The sequence below is a fragment of the Accipiter gentilis genome, chromosome 1 (assembly GCF_929443795.1).
Source record: "Accipiter gentilis chromosome 1, bAccGen1.1, whole genome shotgun sequence".
Taxonomy (NCBI): domain Eukaryota; kingdom Metazoa; phylum Chordata; class Aves; order Accipitriformes; family Accipitridae; genus Astur; species Astur gentilis.
In genome coordinates, this window is record NC_064880.1 from 17,294,309 (window position 1) to 17,319,883 (window position 25,575).

General features: G+C 41.3%; 1 protein-coding gene across 41 annotated transcripts in view; it reads right to left on the minus strand.

The window, feature by feature from the left end:
- MAP2 (microtubule associated protein 2) overlaps nucleotides 1-25,575 on the minus strand; it is a 238,206-nt gene that overhangs the window by 181,193 nt on the left and 31,438 nt on the right. The window contains exon 2 of one of the 41 annotated variants that reach the window (XM_049813603.1): nucleotides 9,636-9,694. The exons of the other annotated variants lie outside the window; for them this stretch is intronic. The gene's annotated coding sequence lies outside the window, so the exon portion shown is untranslated. The remainder of the gene's footprint in view (nucleotides 1-9,635; nucleotides 9,695-25,575) is intronic. 41 annotated transcript variants of the gene reach the window in all.

Sequence of the window (25,575 nt, forward strand, 5' to 3'; positions counted from 1 at the left end):
GAGCTGGGTAGGATGACTGGTAAGTGGCTTCTGTTTGCACATTTGTTTTCAGCACCTTCCTGAGTGGAGGTTTTTACTTCATTACAGTAGCCAAGAAAATACAGAGCTGTTTCAGGGGAGGTGCAGCAGAATACACTATCTTTTCCTTTACCTTTTTTCTTTCAAATGATTGCAGTTACCCCAAAAACACAATGAAAGAAGTACATTGCCCCACAGGAAAAAATAGGTTACAGGATTTCTCCAAACTGCAAATTATTTTATTATTTGTCAATGATCAGCAGTGCTGTAGAAACAGACCAAACACTTCAAAACCCAGCTCTAGATATTGTTTATAATATCCTTTAAATGAAAGGTGCTCTCCCCTGTACTGCACTTGTAAAAACAGAATCACTTTTGTCTATTCACAGTGAGACCTGAAAGCCATTTAAAAAAGGGAGGGATTGCCCCTGCACTACAGTACTTCTGTGAGACTTGCTTCTTCCATCTCACACAGTGACAGATGAACACTGAAAGCACTTTTACATCTTGTTCTGTCAGCACATGAGACACCTAATAAATCCCAAGTTGTAGAAAGACCCAGAAGGCTTTTTTTCCTGTTGCTTTTGGCTGCATAATTACAGGCAGTAGTTACGACACTCACACTACCTCCCTCTCTGCCCTTGCGGAATAAATAGGCAAACAATATGAAAAACACAAAAGATACCAAGGGAAAACCTAATTGCTACATTTTGTGTAAATATAGGACATCTTTCAGGTGTCTGTCTGGCTTGTACAGGATCTGGTGCTGTTCTTTTCAGAATGGCTTGATCCAAGTAATTCATTTTCTTAAATGGTTTATTTGCATAAGACTGTGAGACACCTGACAGCAGGCAAAAAGCAGCCACAGCAGCAGGTGCTGCACTGAACTCAGGCCTCAGTGCTGATTAACACCGGCAGAGATGCTGATCCCAAGGAATACATAATCAACTGCTCATGGTCCGCAATTATTTTCCCAGCCCCAGTACCTCTTTCTCTGCCATGCGCAAAAGACGCTTTCTTTTCATCCCCAGGCAACTCAGCAAAGCCAAAGGGCCTGCCATTGGATGGCAGCCTGGGGCTTCTGCTGCCCACACAGCCTGCAACAGCGCTCCAGAGGGCCTGGAAGGGGAAAAGAAAGACACCAGACCCTGCTGGCAAAGTTTCTGATAGATTCAGGAAGGCCAGACTTCACATAGGGGAAGCGTTAATCCCATGGAAAACAAGAAGAAATCATGGAGACATGCTGCTGTGTAATGCCTTCCCAACCCTTCACACTGAACCAAAGCTGAAGTTCCTCAAAGCTGGGTCCTCACACCACCACCATAACTGGCTATTGTTTTAAATTTGGTAGGAATTACGCTCCCAGACAATTTGACTAGCCTGACCAAAAAGAAAGCAAACCCTCCACCATATGCTCACTATTACTGCCAACCTCTGAGACCAGAAGTAATGAGAACAGTGTAGAGGCTTTCCTGTTGCCATGTTACAGATGTTGCTTGGTATCTTCATGGCGCATTTCTCAGACTCAAGAAGCTGTTTGCTGGCTGTTATAAATGCATGTGGGTGTAAGTCTGTTGAAATCAATGGAGCTACAGCAATTTCAGAGATAAATAAGCATCTGGCCCTGATGCTTCAAGCTTTCTAGCACAAACACAAAATGCACAATTGCATTCTGACATAAAGAGCTTAAGCACAGCAATCTTCAGTCTCAGCTCTTGCTTATTATGAAAATGCATAATTGTTAATACAAAAATACTGGCAGAATCAGTCAGAATTGTATTTAAAAGTCCAAGCTGTCTAGGTCAGCTCCCACAGCTCACATATGAAACTTGCCTTTGTATTTACTTGAGAAAAGCAAGAGCTTTTCATCCAAAGCAATAGTTTTCTACTTGATGGGTGGGGGTCCATGTTTTTTCCTTCTGAGTACATTGTAACGTGCCTCAAATGCACACACCCCTGTTCTAATTAGAAACAAAACATAAGTTTATACACGTATCTGTCCATACTGTTACTATTTACACTATGGAGCTATTTCTTAGTTGTTAGCTCAGGATAAGCTGTTAATTAAGATGTACAGTGGAAACAGGCACTTTGATGGAAGCGACAAAGCACTGCATGAGGCTCAGGAGATTGAAGTCTGATCCTGGTTGGGCCACAGACTTGCCTACTGTCTGCAAATAATATTAATGTCCTGAGACATGCCTCATTCCCTTGCACGCGAACTAGAGATACTAATGCTCCCTTCATACTTCAGGAATGGATCTCCAAGGAGGCTCTTCCTTCACCCTCTGTCTGCCTCAGCTCTGGAACTAAACACCTTTACAGAAGAGTAACAGGCATTTTTTCTGGCTCTTAAACTTGGTCCCCCAGTCACAGGGTGGGCAAAGACACAAGGCTGTACACTGCTGGGGAACACGGGCTTCCCTCTACCCACAAACTCATTTGTGACTCAATGCAGGTTTGTTTCTGGAAACAATCAACCTCTGCACCTTTCCATTCACTTTCCATCCCACCTCCATAGCAAGGATTTTTGGGCAGGCACCATTCCCTGACGGGTGTTTTTTCCAAACCAGTCCCAGGTCCAAAAGCCTTTCCCCAACACAAACATTCAACCACACAGAGCCTTGCCCCCCACCTGGCTCCTATCCCCATTGCACATAGTCCCATAACTTTCTCTATAGGAAGATCATTATTTAGTTCAGCAGGTACCTCAAGGGAAAAAAAAAAAAATGAACAGAACCTTATAAAGTTCTGGATTTCAAATACAGCACTACTGCAATGCACTTAGCTTCCCTAGCCCTGAGCTTTTCCATTCAAATAGTTGGAAAGAGCAGTCTGAGTGCGACAGTTCAGATAAAAGCACATGAATCAGTTGAATTTTTGCCTACAATTCTGTGCCACAGTCACATCTCTCCTAGAACCACACTTAAAAAACTGAGGGTTGAGGTTTTCACGTTTTCAGCCACACAATTGCCCTCAACTCTTGTTCAGAAGAGGGGCCTTTGGAAGCCTCAGCATCAAAGTAACCACCACTGCAGCATCAAAGTGCAAGATAACGGCATTTATATCAATGTCTAGCAATGCAAAGCACCATGTTGTACAGCATTTGGATTATAAACCTATTCAATGGAGAAAAACAGCAAAGTGTAAACAGTCCCCTGTGCAACAGCAGTTAAATAAGGACAACAGTGGCATGGAGCTCTAAACAAGTATTTTCTTCTTTTTTGGTCAGAATCAAAACATTATAAGGTCCCACTCATGCCCAACTCTCTCAACTCCTAGGCTAAAATTCCCCACACTGAATCAGACTGCACTCCCTAGAAGCACAGGGCTAACTTGATTTCATCAGGATTTGGAACACTGGTCCTAAGCAGACTAGGAATTATAAACCCAATGGCTTCACAAAGTCATTTCAGAATCCAGAGAAGAGGTAACAGAAGACGTATGATTTGTGTATCCTAAAAAGTGTTATGTGTTTCGTTCACACAGTAAAACCAGATGATTATAACAGTAAAAAGGCAAATCAGTTCCAAGCAAAACCAGTGTGGTTTCACATGAACTTTTAAAGTGAAATAACTCCTGCCTTTATACATTGCTCAGACAAATGAATTGAAGCTCAGACAAATTAACTGAATTCTACAACCCACATTTCAAAGTCTGAAAATCAAGAATTTGGTGAATGGCTCCCATTAATCCCACATGCTTCCAAGGTGAGAAGCAACACTAAAAGAGATACTGTAGTGCCTTTAGATAATGAGGCATGTTTATGCCTGCAGCAGTTAAGAGCTGGAAGAAAAATAAACAATTCCTCCTACAACTGCAATCTCTTTTCTCTCAGGATGTCATAACTTTTCTCTTACAAACCTGACCACATGGGAAATCTGACATTCCCTTTAGGCAGAGCTGCAGTGAGACCCTGCATACTGCCCTATAGATAGAATAGCTTCAACCCTGGTTCTGTTGTTACTGGTACCAGTGGAAAAAAATACAAGTGGCTTTATGGGAGAAAGGAAGGACTCTTGACATACCACCTGTTGAGTAGTAATGGTTCCAGAAACGTGTGAGGATATAAGGAACAGAAATGAAAATCTATGAACAGGATATGACTCGGGACTGCAAGTAACAGAAAAGCTTCTCCTTCCGAGTGCTACACACTGCTTTCTCCGTACCATTAACAAAAGATACTCAAGTCATAAAGGCATTACAGCCACTATGCTCAAAGGCTGTAAGTGAAGCAAACCTTGTAGATAGCAATTAACATCTCCTACAGTGGAGGGGGGGTGGCAGAACACAAACACAAAAACACCACAAGAAAAGCTGTCGGAAATAGAAATTTTTATCCAGGTCTTCACCACTCACCTGCAAGCTTGCCTGTTTTTCCTGCCATATCAGATAACCTCATAAAAGACGTCTTCTCTCTCCAAAGAGACTGGTCTTGCTTAATTTAAACTTTTCAGGTGAGAATTAAAGGGCATAACATCTCTTCTTTAATAGCATCTCAGAAAATATCACTGCTATATTACAAAGCAAGGGCCTGGCTCCTACTCCCATTGGAGTCAAGCGCAAAACTCCTACTCATTGCTATGGAGAAGGATCTAATCACAATTGTTATTATCCTACTGCCTCCCAGCCTCCTGGTATGGCATGCAGGAGGTAACAAAGGGTATGTTTTTACCCCACCAGATTACTAAAATAAAGATTAAAAAAAAACCCAACAAAATAAAACCCCCAAGTATTGTAAGGGCCCACTAGCTGGTCTAGTAATTTATTCCACATAAATGAACTGCATCACAGAGTGTTTGAAGATTGAGCATTAAATAGAAGCAGATGCTTGCAACTCTACAATATGTTGTTTCCTCTTAAAAAAAAAAGTTGTGTACCACCTGTTCCTTCCATTTGCTGTTTTTTCCTGAAAACACTGCTGGTAATAGAATTAGTCATTAAAAAACAACCCACAAACACTTACTTGGTTAACTAACTAGTATTCGGGAGCTGCTGGTGTCAATAAGAACTACTTCCTCAGATACTCCCTCAAATATTTTTCTGGCCCTCCCTCTGGGTTTCACATCTGGTGTTTGGTAGAACATTAACTCAAACATTTGCTATCACTCAGAGAACTGCTGCTTTTTAAACTCTGCATTTTTATACATTATATGTAATCTCAGACAATGAAAAACAAAGTGGCCCTTAAAAAGAGCACCTATTTCTGTATATTCACATTCTCAGGCTTTGAATTATTTGAGTGAGTAGGGTCTGGACATGTAGTCCAAAAGCCCAGATGCACCTGAAAGAGAAGAAAAACAAGCCAGTTCTGCCACTGTGCAATATTGACATACTTGTGCTGACTTCAGCAGAGCCATGCCAATTCGAAATCCGGTCCATTAGACTTAGTACTGCAAGCATAGCTGGTTCAGAGTCATATGGGTGCCAGCTGTTTTGCCTGCACTACTGGAGAAAAGATACTACAGCCACAACCTTCATCCAACACCTCCCACTTCACTTCCTCCCTGGCACAAGACCAAGGGCAGACAGGCCTCTCTGGTCCCCAACCGACCCACAGGCTTCTGGGGAGGAAGGTGTCATGCCAGCACACTTCCTACTTTTCCACAAACAAACAAGGAGAGCGTCACACAGGTCTGCAAGGCACACTCTCAGTCCACAAGACAGGGCTGGTTAAGGTTGCAGCTTGATGGCCTCCATCCTAAACTGCTGGATGCAGCCCAGGACACGTGGTTTTTCTAACTCTTCAGCATACCAGCCAGACCACAGTCCTCCTGCCACCCAGGGCTAACAGGATTTACCACTGAGAGTGCAAGGCAGTGTGGCGCACATCCCAGCAAAGTGCTGCTGGAGGCAAACACCACATGAGATCTCTAGATGAAGAAACTCTCCCTCTTTGCCCCACGAGCTGGAGGGCTCCTTCTTACCAGAGGAACACCTGAACAACAATACAAGGAGCACGTCCAATCAACTGGATTTTTTTTGTTGCTGTTTTAAGGTCAAGTTCCTTTTGACTTCAACATGAACAGCCAAAGCTCAGCCTCAATAGCTTCTGCCTCACATCACTCTCTCTCTAAGGTATTCAACAGCCCTTAGCATCAAACCAACGGATGCTGGATGTGATGTCAATGCCTTCAACAGGGAAGAGGGTCTGGTTTTCTCTTTTGCTTTTTCATTTTAGGACAAAGAGAAGAATATCACACAGGAAATCTGTAACAGAGAATGGAGTGGGCCTAAGGATAACATCCTTGTTGTTTGGCTGTGTGGACTGTCCTCACTCCCCTGTATCACACAGGTGGCATCGCCCTCCTCAGGAACCTCTGCTGTAGGAGCTCTTTGCATTGCTAAATCCCTTCACACCTCCCCTTCCTAGCAGTAGAGTAGGAGAGACTGGTAATGATGAGTATATGTGAGCAGCTTCAGAAGCCAACTTAAGGTGCATAATCTTACACTGGGAACTAGAGAACCAGTACACCCTGGTGCAATGACAATTAGATTTCTCCAATATATCAGGTGCCTTATTACAATCATTTATTTGCTGTGCTATAGCAGACTACTTTTACAAGATAAATGGCACAAAAGAGCAGCAATTTTAAAGACAGAAGTACAAAAGACTCTGTGGTATAAGTAATGATCACAGTTCTCATATCACTCTTTTAACAGTATAGAGGTAAATGCTCAGCTATATCTGTCTGTTTATAGGGCTTGTAAGAACACCAGCTCTCTGTTTCTTCATACCTCACATTCGACAGAGAACAGAGGTGTCAAAAAACCAACAGCTTTTTCTAGATTCAATGGAAAGAGAGGCATTCTCCAGAAAATGGCTCAACCACACGTGACCTTCACAGCCCTCCTGAGCTGCTGATCTACAGACTCTGCTCTCTGCAGGAGGAGAGCAGGGCGAGCACAGTTCTTGCAAGCAGTAGCCACACACAAGGGCCTAATGTTAAGCGAGGCAATGCAGGCCTTCAGGCTTTTGATAAAATTATCTCCTCTTTTTTTTCATACCACACGGAAATTCACCGTGAACTAGTACAGGTCTGGGAACTAATTCCTATATACACTCATGTTCTTCCAGTGAAATATTCTGGTAATATTAAAGCCATGTTTTTGTTGCTTTCTTTTTTTTCAGATTCTCAGTAAAACACAACTGTTGCACTTAGATTTCATGTTTTGTTTTGAGGGTTTGGATTTTATTGCCCTGCAAGCGTGAAAAATCAGGTAATATTTAGGTTCAATATGTGCCCAAGCTTGCAGAGACAGCCCTGAGACAAATGGTCTTGCTTTCATTCCTTTGTGCAAGATACACAACTGCTATGTGATGAGCAAGGAGAGGGAAGGTGCTTTGGGGCAGTCCAGAAAGTGATGCAACAGCATCAGACCAAGAAATGTGTGAGGATTTTTTCTGTGCCATTATGGGGGCTGTATACAAGGTTGAGAGAGGGTTATAAGGAAGGTTATCAAGACAAAAGGGAGAGCTGAACATTTAGTGTGTTGTGAAAAAATAACATGATCTGAACATGCCTTAGATTCGCACAGGCAAAAAAGGAAAGAAAATAGTATCAGATAAAAGAACCAACAAAATTCAAAGTGTTTATTCACAGCCTTGGTCCCGGGCTGCTCCTGCAGCCTCCATTCACTGTTTGATCAGCTTACTAAAATGGCATTTAGGCAGCCGACTATTTAATTACAAGAAACTTTTTTGCTCTCCATTGTGAGCAGCTTGAACACAAGTGAAAGTACCCATATTCTGGGTACTGGGAGAATGGGATTACTACGCACTTCTAAGAGCAGACAGGAGTTTACCTATCCCTTTCAGCTGACAGCTCACCAGTCTGCACTGACTTTCCTGGTTACACACATCAGTGTTTGTGATGAGCTTTTGGTGAGAGCAGACAGAGCATTCAACACCTGCCATCAAGACTTTTGAAGCTCAGACTAGCACCAGTGAAATAAAAAGCAGAATGAACTCTTCTCAACTTCACTGCTGCTTTTTACAAAGAGCACCCACCAAACAGCTTCGTCTACACTTTAAGCTCAGATCCTCAAATCACTCTCTCCCACTAGAATTATTAGACTTGGCCTCACTACAGCTTTGAAAGACCCAGCTCTTCCTGACCATTTAACTTTTTGCCTAATGAATCATGTGCAATTACACGCAGAGGCTGACAAGAAGCAGCTAAAAGCAGCGCTTTATACTCACTGAAATCAAAGCTAGACCTTTTCTCGCTAGACAAGGATTAATATCATGAGCAGGACCCCTGGCAGTTTCATTTAAAGTATATTGACAGCTGGAGGCTTGTTGATAAATTTTCACACCTCACCTGTTTCACTGCCTTCCACAAACATGTAAGACAAGGCTTACATGACTGCAGCAATTCTTTTTAGCATCTTGAAAATACAAACAGTATGTCTGCACTGCAGCCTGTCACAGTTATAATGCAGTATTTCAGAGCTGGCAACAAACACTGCACTCTGAAATACCCAGCAGATCCTGCCACTCTGCACTGAAATACTGCCGCTCACTCTCCTGCTGTGGACACGTACTCTAGAAAGACTCATGCCTTCGGACAGAAGAAAAAAGAACCTCCAAGAGAGAAAAGAGGGGCTGCAGTAAGAGCAGCAATGTTGCAGCCAGAACAAAATGCCCCCAGCACACAGAGGTAACACATGTCCCAGTTTTTACTCCATTCCTCACCCTAGAAAGAAGGACAAGAACCAGCTCCAGGAAAGAAAAAAGCAAAACCAAACCTATGACATCATTGTGGCTGTGCAGTGTCACCACATAAACCTGGTGCTTGAAAACTTCAAGTAGCTGAGATCAGCACTTTTCTTGGCTGAAGAGGAATTACCAAATAATTGTCCTTGCAACAACCACTGGTTAAAGTGAAAATGGTGTTTATCGGCTTTCTTTGTGTTGTTTTTCACTTTAGCCACCCAAAAGCTGTCTGCACCCATTACACAAACACTCCTCTGAACTGATAATGCCAGGGCGCAGTGGGAAACCCAGGGATCAGCATTTCTTTGCATCTATGCTGTGTTGCAAATTTGTGTATTCCGTAAACAACCTCAATAAAACATTTCAACAAACCAGAGCAACAAACCCTCAAACAAGGTGAGCATATGGTGACTGACAGACAAGTAATCAGCACATGTTGCAGAGAACATTCTTGGCAGCCACAAACCCTAAATTTGAAGTGTGAGAAAAGAAAAATGCCACATCATAGACTCAGCTTGCAGTGCTTGTACTCAGCAACATCGGCTCTTGGACAGCTCAACTCGTACTGCCAATAGGACATTTCCTCCAGAAAAGACACATCTACACAAAAAAGTTGGCAAAAATCCCAATGCATTTTTATTTTCACTTAAATTTTCACCTCTGTGCCATGAACAAGTTCACTGCATAGCCCAGGAAATGTATGCATTCTCTTTAAAACACCATCAAAATACGTAACACACGTACATGCAGACATAGGAGGAGTCCTGTCAAACTATTTGTTTTGTTTGATCAAGCCACAGAGAATCATCAGGCAATCCATCCTAGTAAAGTCAAGATGTACAGCATTTCCAGTACTCTGGAATGACTAATACAAGACCAACCAAAACAGAAACCCCACCTTTTGGTGTCGTCGTCACGTCGTCAGTCACAGGATATTTTAGTTCAGATTTCCACAACCTGAGACAAAGCAAAAAGCTCTCAGTTAGTGGCAGCTATTAGAGGGAAGAGGCTCTGGTTTTATTAAATTAATTACAGACTCATGAATTGCAACATGTGATTAACAAAACAGCTTCCTTCTTTGCTTTTGGTAACATGTCCAAAGTTACACCAAACTCTCCTTTCCAGTGACTAGAACCTCTCCTGCCATCAGAGCTTACATCCTTTCATATGCATCAGACCATGTCCCACCAAAGAGCTTGGGCCTTCAGAATGCCTGTTCTCATATAAAGTGGATATCCACAGAAAAGCAGATTCCACTGAAACACAGGCTATACTGATGGTTTCTGTTAGGATCAGAGTTTCACAGAAACAACTAAACTCCTTCTTCCTTTACAGAAAGGAGAAGATCTGCAGGCAGAAGACTTCTCGTGTATCTAGATTCACTGGGGATGATTCACCAAAAATTACAAAAGATGGTAACAGCAACAACCTACAGTTACAAGGAGCCAGCAAACAAAGAACATAGACAATACGACATAATTTACCAAAAGCTTCCTTGTTTCTAGGAATCCCACAGTTACACTGCACAGTAAAAAAATATGGGCTTACAAGCTGCAGACCAGACTGATGGGACCTATAAACTGAATATCATGTAATTAAGTATCATGTACCACAGAAAAGCTGCAACGGGGAAGTGCTACTGAGCAGTCACAGAGGAGAGCTCTCTCTGGTGCTACAACTGTTTATTGCATGACCTTGGGCACATCCTTAACTACTTTGTGCTCTAGTTACTACCATATCTTACGATGGATGAGTATAATATTGTTGCAGCAGCGTAAATGAGGATTAATTACTGCTTTGCAAATCCTGGGAAATGCTGGGCAGGGGAGAAGCACCTATAAAGTGCAAATTGTCAGTATTTACAAATTGCATTGAATTGCCCAAGAAGGAAGGAGAACAGACAGACTTCCCTTCCCAGCTTCAAGCCAACAGCCAGCAAATGGACCATTTTCCAGTACTATCACCCTTAATCAGCATGCACCGTACCTGCAGAATTAACTTCTGCTAGAACATGGGTAACAAAAATCACAGCTGAACAAAGCTATGTAAGATATTCACTGCTTGACAGGGGAAGGGTGGGGAGAAGATAAATGCTAGCAGGAATAAAAGTACTTTGTATTTTTAGTCAACTTTGCCATGTCTCACTGTACCCATGAGCATAGGGATTGTCACTGAAAGCAACAGGAGTCTTGTCTCTGACTTCATCAAACTTAGAAATGAAGCATTTAATTTCACATAAGGATAGTGAAGGAAAGATTCAGTGTCTTGCCAAAGTTAACATGAGGCAGCAGCTGAATCATGAGCAGGAAGCAAGGACTCCATCCCTACCTCCTGCTTTTAAGCATGGGGCACGTTTCTGAAAGCTAAAAGACTAAGCTTGTATTGCACATTGCTGTCATAACTGAGGATAAAGATGGAGGTGTAACTAGGAGAAAAGTGGAAGAAAACTCAAGCTCAAATACTTCTTCCTTCCTCCCAATACCAGAAAATGAAAAGTCAGTTCTTATAATATGCTTGCCGGGCGTGGTCCCTATTATCTTTGGTTAATTCCGTGTGTCTGAGAAGGAAATCAGCTCTAAGCTGGTTAGACTTGCTAAATGAGATTTGTTTAAGGCAGCACCCCCAGGTGCAAGTGTCATGCACCAAAGATTTGGCATTCTTTAGGGAGATGCTACTTGTCCAGACACTGTTAATAATGGTCAGCAAAACACAACCATCTAACAACTCATGCATAGTATTTCCCTCTTGAGCAAAACCCCATTCAGCACCTCCTAATCTCTGAGGAGCCCCCAGTCCACATCCAAAGCAAGAAATGAGTCAGGAGGGGACCAGCAGGATCCCTTTTATAAAGCTTCTGATGAGCATATGATGACAACCAGACAACCCTGGCACCTCCAGCAAGCAGAACTTCCAGCATCTTTAAGGCCGGTCTACAATGTTTACTCCTTGAGAGACTCTAGACTCATCCTAATATCTTGGGTCATGATAAAGGGGAAACAAGACTTGTTGCTAGCAAGAAATATAGCTATGAAAGACTGATCAGACATCTATTTACTTTTCTGCTACAGTTACACTCAGTTAACTCTGCTTTAAGAGCCTCAAGATTTTCAAAATTGCAGCCCTGACTCATGCAACCTGTGGTGAACACCCAGGACACATTTAGGAATAGACTACTAATAAAGTACTATGCCAACTGCTTGACTCAGAGAAAACACAATTAGCAATGCTACGTGGTGGCATTTTGTCTTCTGCATGCCTGTTGGCTAATAAAATCAGGAGTTGTTTTTAAAGAACATGCTTACACTGAATAATTTATCTACCCTTTCCTGTAACTACAGTGGCATTTGCTAATGCTGTCCGTTTTTATGTGAAGTCGGTGTTCCTGCAAGGAGTCACACTGACAGATCTGGTTAGCAAAGTCTTTCACTAACAGCTTTCCAGTAACATACAATAGGAAAATGAAGTTGTCCAGTATTTCCCATCTTTCAGCCTATGCCAGCCCCAAGAGAGGGGCACATGCTATGAAGACAGCTGTGCTTATCCAAAATATCTATCGGCACAGCTGGGCACATCTTCTAACACCCTGGGTACATTTCATTTCAGAAGATGGAGTTGGCTTGGCTAAAAGGGAAAAACTGAAGATCTGAAGGCAGGAGATGAATTGGGTAATGGTGATCATGAAATGACAACACCAACTATTCCAACAGAAGGAAGGAACAAGTGCAGATGAAGGGTAGTGAATCTTAAATAAATAAATAAATAAATAAAAAGAAAACCCAAAAAAACCCAAACACCAAAAAAAACCAATACAGATTTCAAGCCACCCTGCACAGGTCAGCAGGACTTCAGGGGAGGCCAAAAGAGTACAGGAAATAAAATCAACCCCAAAACAAAACAACCACACACTAATGGATGAAACCACTAATACTGCGAACTCACAGGCAGATGAGGGAAGTCCTAAAGCACTGCCTGAAGGCAAGCACAGGATCACCATAAAAAGGAAAGAGGATGACAACCACACAGGGAACTAGGCACCTGTCAGTCTAACTTAGATTCCTGCAACAAAACATTAATCAATTATAAATACCCAAAAGATGGTTGCATGATCAAAATCAGCAAACCTGCTTTTGTAAAGAACTAAAAGAGACAAACTGGTCTAATCTAGTTCTATGTTACAGTATAGCATATTTATTGGGAAAAGGGCATGCTATACTCTTCAGGGGTTTGAATGAGTTCTCAGAGGGCTCAGTCTGAGGCATACCACTTCACAGTATTTTGTGTGACTAGCCAGAAGAAAGCACTGAGCTGAGAGAGTTACAGGTTATTTCATTAAGTCCAAAATCGTCCAAAATCGACACCATGAAACTCAATGACACAGAGTGCTGTAGTAGTGCTGCTGCAGAGGCAGCAAGAAGTGTTTCAGCACACTGCTTCATCCACCAACATCTTAGTTGAAGCCCAATGGGCTGAGCCCAGGTACACGACTTTGCACACGAGGATCTGGAGTGCAAACCCACATCCCTCTCTGCTGTGCTGTGGAGGCAAATCACAACCAACAGAAAAGCAAAGTGAACAACTGGATATTCAGCTTCCACAGTCAGATTTTGCAGGGCTCTCCTGTCAGATCCATCAACCTAGTACTTTTAACTGTTGTCTGCAGCACAGACATGCTTTAACGCAGGAGATAATCCTCCAAAGTATAAAGCTAGCAGTTGTTCAACATGTCTGAAAGACTTGCAAAGGAGATTTAGGCTAATCTAACTAAATTAGGAACCTACTGAAGCTGTACACCACCTTCACTGGACAGTCAAAAAGAACCAGGTAAACAGGACAGGGTTATCTCAGGGAACCTGCCTCCACAACCGAGGTCTGCATCATATCTCTTGCAGTGCCTTCCAGCCTTGTGCATTTACCTTTCTTTGATCTGCCCACTGCAGAAAACAGACAGTCCAAGATTTTTGGTTGTTTGCCTGCACACATGTGATGAAGCTGAGTAGCACGAGGTGTGGATGTACTCTGAAGTCCTCGTCCCTGAAAACACACTAGGCTAATTCACATTTTGAACCGAGGTTCATATTCGAAGGCTACTGCTGCAACCTGCTCACAGCAGTCTGTGTGAAGGAAGAACAAATTAATCTTCTGTTTCTTTAAAAAGCCAGAAATTTCAAAGCCCACTTCATCTCTAATTGGAGTAAGACTGTTCCTCATCTGCTACGGTACTTTTGATAGCCTCTCTTACCATGTCTCGTGAAAGGAAAAGTTTAATGAGTTCTAAAAACACCAGAATATTTTAGATTGTTTACCCATGAAAAATCATCTATGGCTTAGAGCTGAGGAGCAGTCACGTAACAGATCTGTGGGGCACCTTCCCTGCTGTGCAAAAAAGGAGCAGACACACATTCAATATCGTTAATGGAAGCAGAAAGCCTAGTTTCCCAGGAGCTATACAGAGCACATACCCTTTCAACTTTAATCTCCCAGTTTCAGGGACAGAAATTCACACCGGAAGTACATTGTGCACTGTCAGTACTTCTGCAGCAACAGAACCTCAAAGCTCCTGTTTGGTTCTTTGACTAATCCTGTTATCCTTTTGCCATTTTTCAATGCTTAAGCACATTTTTGAAGGTGAAACTCAACACACTGCAAGGGTACCAAGAGTGCAAGAAAATATGTAACAAAAAAAATATTTGACTTTCCAGAGCAAATCAGTGTTGCTCTAACACTGCTCCTTTTCAAGTAAATTCTTTATCCTCTCATGACAAGGCACTTCTGTTAGTATGAACCTGCAAATTCTAAACTGCTTCCTATTCTCATTCATAGGCAACACCTTCCTCATAGCATCTTCCTCTGATTTCCAGGGAGTTTATCCAGGATCTATGCAGTTGCAAGTAAAATTAAACCACAGCCTTTTATTACCTGCTTAGCCTTTTCTCAATTTATTGGCATCAACACTACAAGACATAATATGGTCAGAAGTTCTCTGTGAGGAAAGAATTGCCTGCAACTTGTTTCTTCTTCCATGAGATTTCATACTCAAAAGCCTGACTCCTAGCTAGGAAAGACCAGCACAGCTCTACCAAAATGCCAGGGAATGCCACTGATTCATAGTACCTACAGATCCATCTTGGATGCATGTCTTGGGGAACCACAACGCAAGTTGTTCCTTTCTCTGTAGTGATGAAAGGATGCTTGAAAAGTATTTTTGCTTTCTTCTGCTGCCAGAGAATCTGCATCTTCCCATTCTCTCCCTAAAACAAATCCTCAAGTGTTTCTCCTGTTACTCTCACATCTGGTCCTGAGCCCACAAAGTCAACTGAAGCTTCACCACTGACCACCACTTGCCAACCACATTACCACACTCAGCCTTGCCAGTCACAACTTTTCAAGAGGAAGCAATAGATGAACAGCCTCCCTCTGTCTTACAGGCTCCTACTATTTTCATGTCCAAACTCCTCCCAGTCTACAATCTTCACCTTCCCAATTCTTCTACAATATGGCAAAGGATCAGCTACCCCAGTACAGAAGGGTAACTGAGGCACAGAGAGATTAAGTTATTTACTGCAAGTTCCCAAGAAAACCTTTGAAAACACAAACAGACCTCAATTCAGATGACATCTGTCACACAGCCTCAGCTGATGCTAAGGGTACTCATTAAACAGACTCACAGCAGCTACACAACTTTGAAAAGTCCACAAGCAGCCCTAGTTAAGGCTTAATAGTCAAGAAAAACTCCTTAACAACTACCATAGGCAGCTTCCTTTCAACAACCAGCAAATCAAAGAAAAATATAATGCAAAGCTTCAATAATATGTAGAAGAAAAAAAACCCTGCAGCCAAATGACAGTCATTTCTAAAAAACAAATTCAACTTAAAGTGTTCATATCAGAAATCAATGAGAATTCTTCTGGAGTATCTAAGTGTCACAAGCCTGAAGGATTACTTTGGGGAAGCACATTTATTAATTAGATAATGGATCAATTCAATTTGTGGTAACATTAAAAGATCTGAAACACTCAAATGGGCTGATTTGGTAAATATGAATCTTGAATAATCTAAGAAAACTCTGCCATTCTAGATAAGAAAAAAAGAATTAAGAAGTTAAAGAATTAACTTTTCTGAGTAGTTTAAACTCCAGCTTCCTGCTGCACAGGTTTTAATTATAAGATCACACCGTCTTTCCACAGGACCTGCTGCTCACTCTTACAGAAATTAAAGCTACTCCAGGGAGGAAGCAAAGGAGGTATCTATAGGACAGCTCTCTGTGACACCACAACTCAAAGGCACATAATAAAGCAAGGATTGGGGATGGGGAAAGGACTGTCCACGTGTGAGGGGGGTGGCCTCGGAGTCAAAGCGGGATGTCCTAGACAACTATTTCTTTCCCAGCTTCTGCCCAGGGTCTGGTGTCCTACCTGGATCTCCATGCTCAAACTGCTCACACAGGGTCAGAGCAGAGTGCTGATAACTCCACAGTGAACCTTAGCAGCTTCCACTGGACACCGATAAGTAGGGTTACTTGGACTTTAAAAGTTTGTTCCAACTCTACAGTGCGAGTGTACCTCTATTTCACTGCAGGGTTCTGAAATACAAATTCCTAAACATGTGATGCAGCAAGGTAATGTAAGAATGACCTGTATGGAAAATTTTCAGAACATCCTTACACAGTTTGCAGAAGACAGAAAGAATAAAGACATGCACTGAAAATACAGGAGAAAAACAAAAACAGAGTGGTTGTTCTCAAATGGAGCAACATCCATACCATGCACTTAATGAGGCAGGAGTTCTGTGGAAACAAGTAATAATGTGATCCCATAATTAAAGACTGCTTTATAATACATATGCAGAAGGCTGGCACAAAGACTGCACAAACACCCTTTATTCCAGTATTTCCTGAAATGAGCCATTTGACTCGGCAATGTTAAAAGGTTCCTTTAAAAGCTTTTTCGGTCTGTGATACATTATCTAGATGTAACTGAGGTCAAGTGCATTAAGAATCGGAGTAACATTTTGCGCGGCAACATGACAAAAGAGGCATTGTCTGAGCTGAAAGGGCTGACTAGCACTCAGTCTATTTCTACAGCCATACTAGAAACATATGTGGAAGTGTACAGAACTTGGAATTAAATAAAAAAAACTTCTAAAACTTTTTTTGAATTCTGAATAAAATATATAAATACTAAGTCTTTGGTGGCCTCCTAGTCCCCGTATGAATGACAGTGACATCACAGAAACAGCACATTAACAACACTACCCCATCTAAAGGTTAATTGGGGAAGACAAGGTCATATAGCAGGGTTTTCCAAGTGCCTCACCCAGAGACCTCAGTCACAAGTAACAATAGCAAACTGATTCAAATCTGACTTAGATATCCCATTTTTTTAAAGATTTATGAACTTTTAATTAGCAGGCACAAGCATCATTCTAGTTTTGAATAATCCTTCCTTGGAAAGTGACATTATCTCTAATGTATTTGTTTTTCAGCCAAGGAAGAAGGCACTTCTTTATTAAAAGGTCTGACACTTAGTAACATAATTAATAAGCAGCTTTGAATGTGATCTTTTAAAACCCTCTATTCAGGATCAGAACGCTGTTTATAATTATAGGTGCTGAGCAAAGAGCTTGTCTTGGTACATTTCAAAATGCTACATATATAATTCATCTCCAGCTTTTTTTCAAGGTAGAGATTTTCAAAGATTCAAGGGGCTTTCAGAATGGAGGGGCTGGTCACTCAAAGCAGATACTCAGAAAACTACTCCAACAGCCCTAAGCTGACAACTGTGGCAACTATTCTTACAAGCAAAAAAGGAAACTGGGCTCTGACACAGCAAGCTGTGATTCTTGAAAGTAGTCCTTAATCATGCAAACAGCCCTACTAACCTCAGTGGGTCCTACCACATAACCATTTGTAAAACCAAGACATACCAAGCACAGGGCTCAAGGGATCCCATGCAACATTTTTGCTGATGCTTTTTGCTTCTGGAATAGTCTCTTTGACAGCTTATTTTTTTCAAAAGATACAAGGAAAGCACTGGGAGCAAGCAAGTACAGCTGCAGCATCAAATAAATTAGAATACACTTGTCAAAACTCTAGACCATGTGTTGATTTGAGATAGAGAAGGCATCTGACAGGACATGCAATGCTAACCTAACCACATAAGCAGAGGCCACTTGAAGTAATGATACTCAAGACCCATATCAAAGCAAGTAGAGGGTTTATGAAAGCTACACGTGTTCCTGTCCTCAATATTTGGCTGTGTATGCATGTATATATACACACAGAGTAATTACACAAACTTTTGGTTTGGGTTGTTTTGGTTTTTTTCCAAAGGAGAGCTGGGAAAGTAATGCACATGGAAAAGGAAAGGCAGCCAGGATGCAAACACCTGAAGAGCAAATCTATTGAAAATGAAACATCCTGTTCAATTACAGTAGGTTCTACAAGTATTTTCTGAGCACTGGCTCCTACAAGCACAAGACTGCCACTGAATCAGAATTACCACTTCCACTCTGTAAGGCAAAACCAACAGTGTACCTGATTTGAGCCTTCATGCTGTGTCAATTTATACTTGCAAAGCATGTAGCCATGGTCTCACTTTTAAAAAGGTTTAATTTTTTTTTAATCCTGTATCACAGTAACTCTGACATTGAGTCCTGCAGTGGCTGAAGCACACACTCTCTCAGGATAATGCCTTGTGCTGGCTGCCAAAGACTGAATCAAGCTAATCAGCAGTGTGCTATTGCATGCTGATGTTGACACTTCAAGGAATCACAAAATATTCAGTTCAACTCATTAATCCTTTAATGCTGATTCCCATCAATCACAGAGCTCACTGGAATTGCAGGTTTCAAAAAGCACCAATAAGATTATTAACAGGGCAATGCAGAGGACAGCACAACAAGAAAAGGGCTTCAGATGGCAAAACATTGCTATGCAAAGCCTGTACTAATGGCTGCAATTTCCTCATATGCATCAATATCAAACCATAGATAGAATTACCTGCGTGTGGTCCACAGAGGTACAGTAAGCCAACAAGCTGCAAGAGCATACTGCAAGCATAAATCATTTCCTAGGTACAATACCAGTCCCTAAATTTAGGTACAGGCACCTCAAATTACAAAGGTTGAGTCCAGAAACTCCACTGCTGATGATTTGGTTGCTGGACATTTAAGCCAGGGACCCAGTTCTGCTGCTCACCTCTGGTGAACCTCTGCATCCAACAGCCTGCTCTGACACTGCTGAACAGATCCCAGAACATATGGGAGTTGCAGGAAACTTGACTTAATGACTTTGCAGTCTCACTGCACCCTTCCACACTTGCAGCTAGTTTTTCTCCGCTACATGCAGTGAGCATACGATACTTCAGAAAAGAATTTGCTGTCTCTTACTGCCAAGTCCCATCATCCAATTTTCAGTTTCTGTCTGCACTATTACTGGCTTTACGGTTTAGACTTTCTCCCCTGTTCACCCCTCCCAATTTACTGTGCAGCATTTTGCAATCTCTCAGCAATGTGGACAAATCACATCCTACTGTCATCCTCCCTTCACTCTTCTTGAATAATATTAGTGAGACATACACTGGCTTTGGGTAGCTGGACAACTTTGGCCAAGACAAATTGAGGCAGACACTCTCTAGGACACTCAGACAAGAATCTTCAGGGTGCCAGTTTATTTGAAAATTATATAGAGCAAGTAAGGGTATGCTCTTATGTCCAGGTCTCAGGATTTTTCCCATCTTCTCCCCTCATGCATTAAGAGTAGAATCTTACACACACACACTGACCCCAAGAATACTGTAGGGTATGTGGCCCCAGCATAAAATCATGGAACACATCAAGAGGCACATGTGCTGTCAGGTAACCCTGATACGGGTGTTTACCACTTAATGTCAGTGTTTAAAATCAGCGGTCTTTGGGTAGGATACTCAGTACTCCTTACCTGTGATAATCCACGTGGAAAAACTACACTGTTCCAGAATTTCTCCCTCAGGTTTCAGTCCTCAGTGGGTTGCTCTGCAAATACAAAGTTTTTCCCTCTGATTTCCCACTGTGTCCTTGAAATCCTCAGGTACCTTCCCCCTATACCCCTTAACCGTACAACGTGCTGGTGTAAGGCCAGCTACTGTCACCCTTGTCAGCACTTTTTTTCTACTATTTCCAGAAGTCCCGAGGAACATGTAAGCCAAGTACTGTAATAGTGGAGGGACACCATCATCACCACTGAACAGATAAAGCACAAGATCTCCTGGGTTTTTTTCCTCGCAATCCCTATGACCTCTCTTTTCTGCCTAGCACTGACATCTCAACCGTTCCACTTCACAAAGCTCAAGATACACTCATAGTTCAATACAAAGATAACTTTCCCCATCAGCTGAATGCAAGAAAGTCCTGCCATACGTGGCCCTCAGGCAGACATCGGATGTGTGCACTTGAGAGGCAAAATTTCTGTGCTAAAGCCCTACACATAACACTGCACAGCGATAATTACTTCAGATAGGACTCTTCTGCATTTGACCATGCATTCACTAGAGCAAATTACCGAGCAATCAGCAACAGCACTCAAGTCAAATGCAATCATGGTTACATACGTTGGTACATTGAGTTGATGATGTCTTTAAGGCTAGAGCCTATTTTGCACTGTCCCCAGCTCAAAGGCAAATATCGCAGCAGTAACTGTAATTGAACCAAAGAACTGGATAATTCTGCCCTAAGGAGAAAGCATTTGGTAAATGTTGAATCAAAAGACAAAACATCCCCACTAGGAGAAAGCTTCAGCAACTGCTGTGACCTGCAAGTCACTTGAGCACTGTGAACAGATCTTGTTAAACACAGATGATGCACCTGGTCTAGGCACAGCAGAGGAAGCCACCACAACAGCACAGCAGGCCTAACACCACTGCAACAGAACAAAGGGGTACTGCAGGCAAGCACAACAACCAGCCACACATTCAGCATGCAAGACTTGGTTGTGTGGTCACAGCCTGTGTATTTTCTTTCATTCACATTTACTCAGCAAGCATCAGCCTTAAGACAAGGCATAGAACCACAGCACAACTTCCCAACTGAGACCATAAATCAAAAATTAAACAACGTAAATGAGACAAAGAGAATACACCTCGCCAAACCCATCAGTGAACAGTGTTTCCACTTCTTTTCTTGAAGAGTAAGAGACAGGTAAATAAAAAAAGAATCAATGGCTGCTGGGGTTTTTATTCATTTCCACACGTTTTATCTTTACAGGAAAATCATTCTCATCATCTTACCCAGTATTAACTCCAATGATATGAACTGACAGCTTTGCTTTTACCATTCATACCTGTCCAGGGCAGCAATTCAGGTTACTATCCAACACTTGAAATATTCACCTGTATATTCTACCCCTGTCAATATCTGAATCATCTTAATTATTCAGTAATCTGCTATAACAAGAATTTTTTTACAGATCTGCTAAATAGGCATATATGGAATCCATTTCAGTGAAGGATTTATTTTCTTGTCAGATTAGAAAATAAATTGATAAAATTACTCTTGCTTTCCAAGATAATGGATGTGTTACACCAATTCTTTGGAATTCCTAGCTTTAGGGCAAAATTTTTTAAAACATGGTAGCACATGGACAGACCACAGAATGCAAATTCCTTATCACCTTTCAAAAAAAGCACACCTTCAAATATTCAGTCCCTTCTGAAGAGGGTAACAGGGCCCACAGTATTGGTTATACCCAAAATAAGGTCTAGAACTGGCGATTATAAACCGTATTCTTTGACCACATGGAATTCACCAAGCAAAATCTAAAAGATTTCTGCAACTAAGGAGGAAAAAGCTAAACCTTGCTGCACAGAGAGGATCTTTTCCTAGCATGTATCTAGTTTGGACACTTCGCAACTGACCCACTGAGGAGGTGATATATATATACACATATATACAGACACACCTCAAAATACAGTGCTGGCTGCTTCTCTGCAGAACCACAAGCTGGATATCCTCCCCACTCCTCCCCAGATGCCTGGAAACTCCTTGTGGATTTATAAGAGCAGAGACCACAGCTGTCCAGATAAAAACACAGCAGCAGCTTTTGGATGACTACCAAACAGACCTTTACTTGGACCAGGGAAAACTGTCCTGAATCCTAGTGTGGGGGCCTGCCCTACCCCAAGATTTTGCACTTCCATTGCGCTGCAGGTAAGTGCAGAGCCACTCTGGCACAATGACATGGGCAGTGGGAGCAGGCTTAGCCAGTGGCCGCACCAGCGCCCAGCCAGCACGGAAGGGTATCCTGCGCCAAGGCAGCTGCCTCTTGCACTGACAGCTTCCCAAGGGAAAATAAAAGTGAAAAAGTGGTTGTGGCCTGGCTAATCCTAGCTAACAGCTCTCTGGTGGGGCGTAACGCTGGTGGAAGAATTATATAGCTTCTGTGAAAAATTATAAATTAAATCTGTTTTCCTTCTGGGGTTTTGTGGATAATTTTACTCTTCACAAGCAAAAGATTTCAATTTTTCTTTAAAATACTTTTACAGAAGTTTAAAGTTCATCAAAATGGCAATCTTCCAATTAAAAAAATACTAATGACTGAGTGGTCTTGGTAATATTTAATCATTATTAAGGTATTTAACACAGCAAAAGATGTCATTGGATTTCTTCCTCTCATTGCAAATACCTCAACTCGCGCTTTCATGGCCTTGCCCACCTACTAAAGTAGATGCTCTGTAACAAGCAGCTAAACTTTCAAATTGCCTAATACTGCAGGAAAGCATATGCACAAGAATTATGCTTTAAAACAGGAAGAGCCCATAAATTGTATGTGCAGTTTCCAAAAGACAGACTATATTCTGCATTAAACATTTAGACTACAGCTAAGGAAGAATAACTGGAACAACTAGAATACTTACTCAAACTGTGCAACAAGGGGAAATAAAGAATTTTCATATGACAATCTGTTTGACATAATATAATCTTCGATGTTTTTTTTCCAGCAATATACAGGAAAAAAGGCATGATTCTACTTACATTAAAAACAATGTCTGTGCTTGCATGTGTCTTTGAGAAAAGGTGCACAAAGTACTCCTTTTTCCCCATGGCCTTTGCAGAAAAAGAAAACGAAGTATCTCAGTACTTTCTGCCTCACTACCATGCTGTAACCAAGAAGGCTAATTAATGGGGCTGACTCAGCAGCTGTCATAAAAATACTACTTTTTTTTGTTCTTCAGAACAGACTTACTGCATTTTTACCCACTTAAAACTTTCAAGCAAATACAATGAGCATGAAGTTTTTAGTAAGTCTAGTTTTATCCAAATAGAAAAAAAAGTAGCCATGGGAACACACCTTTTTTCAATCATGTCTTGTCTGCAGATTACAACAAGTAAAATCTTGGAAAAAATTATTACTTAGTAAGATAAAACCAGCAAAAAGCTTTCCATTTTGACTCACATCCCCTTAATTTTCAGAGTTGCTTGTTTTTCTCTGACCAGCAATAAGACTGAGAATTTCTGAATTTCAAACCATTTAAAAACAATGTGAAAGTAGTTCAATCAAAATAAAGAAAAATTGGGAGAAAAAAAAAGTAATTTCCCCTAAATTTTGCTGGTGAAAAAGCTTGCCATCCTTTTCAACCCACCAGAAATGTTTATATTATTCAAGCTATCCTCATTACAGTACATAAAATCAATTTCAACAACAATGCTGTACTGTACCTTTTAATTAAGATATTTAACAGTAATTATAAGACCCTGTTACCACAGAAAGAAGAATTTACATTACTAGATAAATTTTAAAATACTATTTTTGAAACTTGTCCATCAGACACAAATCTTTCAGATTCTTTTCTAAATTAGCTCCTATAATAAGATGACAAACTGTGAAAACATTTCCAACCATTTCAGCGTTGCATACATCAGACGTAGCAAAGAATGCTATCTACATGCTCTCCTTCAGCCTGCTTTTTGCATATAAAAGTCAAACACATACAGTTTTCAGGATCTTTGTTTTCTATTTTATATACCATTCCTTACGATGATTCCTTAGACTCGAGTTTCCCCAATGGAAATCCCTCAATTTCTTTATCAAACATACCAAAGTTATAAAAGGAGATTCTATGTTCAAATCATTAAAGGAGTTTACTTTGCAAACAGCAGCCTTCTGGGGAAAATGTATTTTATTCAATTCTTCTGTTCTCACTTTGTTGTCAGCGCTACTTAATTCACCACAAATAGATGCTTGGCAAGTGTCTTGCCCTCTAACCCACAGAAATGTTTTGAAACTAGAAAAGATAGCAGTACTTTGGTGTTTTGGGGGTTTTTTTTCCCCCCTATGAGAATTTGCAGTATATTATACAGTAGCAAACCTCACCAGCTTAAAGAAAAAAGCAGTACAATGGTAGGGTGACTGAGATGGTCATAACTCCTCCTCAACCTTCTTTTTTATGGCATGTCTATCAGGTTGGCAATAGACAGGACAAAGCAGGGCACTCCACCCAGACAACACATCAGGAAAAACTGGATATTCCTCAGAGCAGTCAAGGCAGAGCTGCGAACCTGACCAGAGCTTTCCTTTCCATTCTCAAATGAGAATCAATAGAAGGAAAGGTAAGACATCTCTCAGAAATGCATGTATTTACCTTATATTTTATACATTTAAGTGCTACATCTTTTATATTCTGTGCTTTTCTAAAACACACAGGGTTTTTGCCTCTAACTATCATATACTACAGTCTCAGGACTTAAGACAGCTGGGATATTCTATTTAATAAGCATTTCACAATCCATCCATCATTTTCCTATCACCACAGACACTCTTAGCCATTCAGGCAGCCACAGTATATTACAGCATCTTAATTCCATTTATCTTCTAATGGTCAAAACAGTATTTCAGAAGTACACAATAAAAATATTTAAAAGGAACAACAGACATTTGAAAAGATAAAATAAACAGAGGTACTGGCACAACGCCACACCACCATTCCACCTCATCTCCTGGGTGTGGGAAGTGCATCCTGTATGGCACATCACCTGTTCTCAGCCACTGTTTACACCTTCAAATGGTCTTCCTAGCATGTTACTCTTTATGAAGTTTGATTTCACTTTAGGTTTATTTGAGAGAAAGCCTCAAAGTGGACCAGTACAAACTGTTTCAACTCTCAGTTCCCAGAACCAACAATGACATTGGTGTTTGCCTAGCCCTCTTCCTGTACCTGCAGCACACACCTCCAAAACTAAAAGCAAAAAAAAAAAAAAAAAAAAAAAAAAAAAAAAAAAGTCAGTGCTACTGCAGCACAATCTATGCTGATATCTACACGATCTAAAACATAGGGTCTGAAATGCAACTAAAGTAACTCACCAGCTTTCGGAGTCCTTATCACAACTATACTCAGCTGCCTCAATGCCACCAAGTCACTCTCACAGCAGAACAAACCAGACCAGAATCCTGTATGACAGAATCCTAAGGTGACTCCTCCGACCACACAGCCCAGAAGCACATCTGGCACTGCATCCCAGAAGCTGTAGAGCTGCATTAGTGTAGCATTTTCTCACAGGCTAATTGCCTTCACACCTCCACTAATATCCCCACTTCTGAGTCTTGGACTACATCAGGGCTCTCTGCATCATACAGCTTGCCACCTCGCTAGCTACATATGGTCACCAAAATGCAGTTTATATAAAAAACAAGGACTAAACCTGGCTTTCCAGGTTCCCAGTGCAATTCAGTGTCTTATTTCTTAGAGCAGAACTCCAAGCCTTGCCTTTTATTCTTTCACAGAACTTCAGTGTAGCAGAAACACAGTTCTCTGTTAAAGCACGCAGACTTAAATAGCACTTTCCCTTATTCAACTTAATTTACAAAATCC